A 2,428-nucleotide genomic window follows, 5' to 3' on the forward strand; every position below is an offset into this window, starting at 1 on the left:
ATATCAGTTTGAATACTAAGGTACGCCTCATATACATGCAGAAGTTGGACAATGAATAAGGAAGACTGTAGAAGAATTGGTGCATTCAGAATATTAAAAGTACCACAGACTATTAGAACAAACAAATCTTTGTAGGAAAAAGCACAGCTAGAATGTTCTTTAGAAGCCAAAATGACCCATCCCTGGAGAACGACATCATTCTTCAAAAAGTTGAGAGTCAGCAAAAAAGAGAAAGACTCCCAATGAGATGGATTTTCACAGTAGCAGCAGCAATGGATTGAAGCATAGCAAAAATTAAGACATTTACACAGTACCAAGCAGGTTCATTCTGTTGTGCATACAGTTGCTACAAGTCAGTACTTACTCAAAAGCACCTGACAACAGCCTTAAACTTAACAACTGTTGTTGTTTTTGCAAGAGCCATTGAGTCAGTTTTGACTCATAGAGATCCTGTATAGGGTTTCTGATGCTATAAATCTTAACAGGAGAAAAAAAATCTCATCATTCTCCTGAAATTTAACTAGTAATGTTTAGAACTGTCAGTACTTTAGATTTTGAAGAAAAAATGGTCTTAAAAAGGAGCTTGACTGAGATTTGATAGCATTCCATTCTGATTAAACTATTTATCTAACTGATGACAACACTATTATAGAACAAAACCCTAATTTAGGGAGATTAGAAATGTGTTTTAGAAGCAGTAGAAGCTAAATGATGATTGTTTGTTATGAAAACAATTAAATGTATTAAAAACTGGGTAGTAAGTGTTGGGAAGTGGCTTGCCTTTCATTATCATATTATAACTTTTCTGTTTGTACTACAATCATGTATACCACTAAACAATATATATTTATATTAAATAAAATGCTAAACCTTTTTTAAAGTTTCAAAATCATCTTCTGTTATAGAAACCATGTTCCATTTAATTGTACACAAAATATAGAATGCCATTATTAAATAATTTTGCTTAGCTACATTTAGCTGGAGTTCCCAAACCATTTCAAAGAGCAAATGGAAGTTGTAGAATTAAAACTTACAATCCATAGATTCAAAAATTCTTCTGGAGTGAGGGAGAAATGAAGAAAACATGGCTTTTTATCTCAAGAGAAAAGTAATGATCTTACCTTTCTCATCCACAAGCACCAAAAGGAACTGTGTGGTGAGAGGCCTTGAACAGACAGAGAAGATTGTTGTACACAACCTGATTTCATAGGCAAACGGATTAAATTACTAATGATAGAAACAAACATAAACTACATAAAGACAAAGAAGGACAAAAAGACTCTAAGAACATCAATGAAAAAAAAAAAAAGCTTAAATGTTGAAGACAAAACAAAAATACATCTTTTGAGATAAAAGGAAGTATGTATTTTAATGGCGTAAACCTATATTTTTAGAAAATAAGGTTCAGAACTTCTGGTGGACCAGAAGTCACACTAGGACTCCTAATTTGTCACACGCTGGGCTGTTAACTGCAATAATAGTTGTTCAAGTCCCCCAACCACTCCATGGGAGAAAGATGAGATTTTCTACTCCCATAAAGCTTTACAACCTCAGAAACCTTATACAGGGTCGTCATTAGTCAGAGCTGACTCAATGACATACAACCACCACCATTACTAGGAATCAAAGTACTTGAGTTTGAATCTAGCTTCTATCACTGACCTTGCAGTTGCAGTTCAAACTGACTCTGAAGTCCAATGCATTATCCTACACCATTTGGAATAAAATAAAAGTAAAATAAAAATATATGGATGTATATGCGTGTACGGAATCCTAAATAGCTGGACTGCAAAGTCGCTTTGAACCACAAGGCCCGTGGTTCTAGCTTACCAGTTGCTCCTCGGAAACCCTACACAGGTTTGAAATGGGTCAGAATCAACTCAACGGCAACATATGTATGTATGTAAAGAGATGGATGGATGGATGGATAGACAGATAGACTGCAGAGCAGTTAACTACTTGATCTGTTTGTTTTAGCCATAGTGATAAGATAGCCAGAAGAATAAACATAGAAGTACAGATAAATAAACATAGAAGCCAGAATGTTCCTTAGAAGTGAGAATGGCAAGACTTTGTGACATATACTTTGTATACATTAGGCAGGACCAGTCACTAGAGAAGGATATTTGAAAAAGTAGAAGGTTAGTGAAAAAGAGGATGCTACCAATGAGATGGAGTGACATAGTGGCAGCAACAATTGTTGTTGTTGTGCCATCGAGTCACCTCTGACCCATAGTGACCCTGTATAGGGTTTCAGAGGAGTGGCTGGTGAGCTTGAACCACCAACCTTGCAGTTCAAACAGCTTTGCAGTCTGGTGCATTAGCCCACAGTGCCACACCAGGAGTCCGGCAGCTACAACAGGCACCTCCATAACAACATTTGTGAGCATGGCACAGGCCTGTGCAATGTTATTTTCTTTTGTGCATA

This window comes from Chrysochloris asiatica, unplaced genomic scaffold (assembly GCF_000296735.1).
Source record: "Chrysochloris asiatica unplaced genomic scaffold, ChrAsi1.0 scaffold00068, whole genome shotgun sequence".
Classification (NCBI taxonomy): Eukaryota; Metazoa; Chordata; class Mammalia; order Afrosoricida; family Chrysochloridae; genus Chrysochloris; species Chrysochloris asiatica.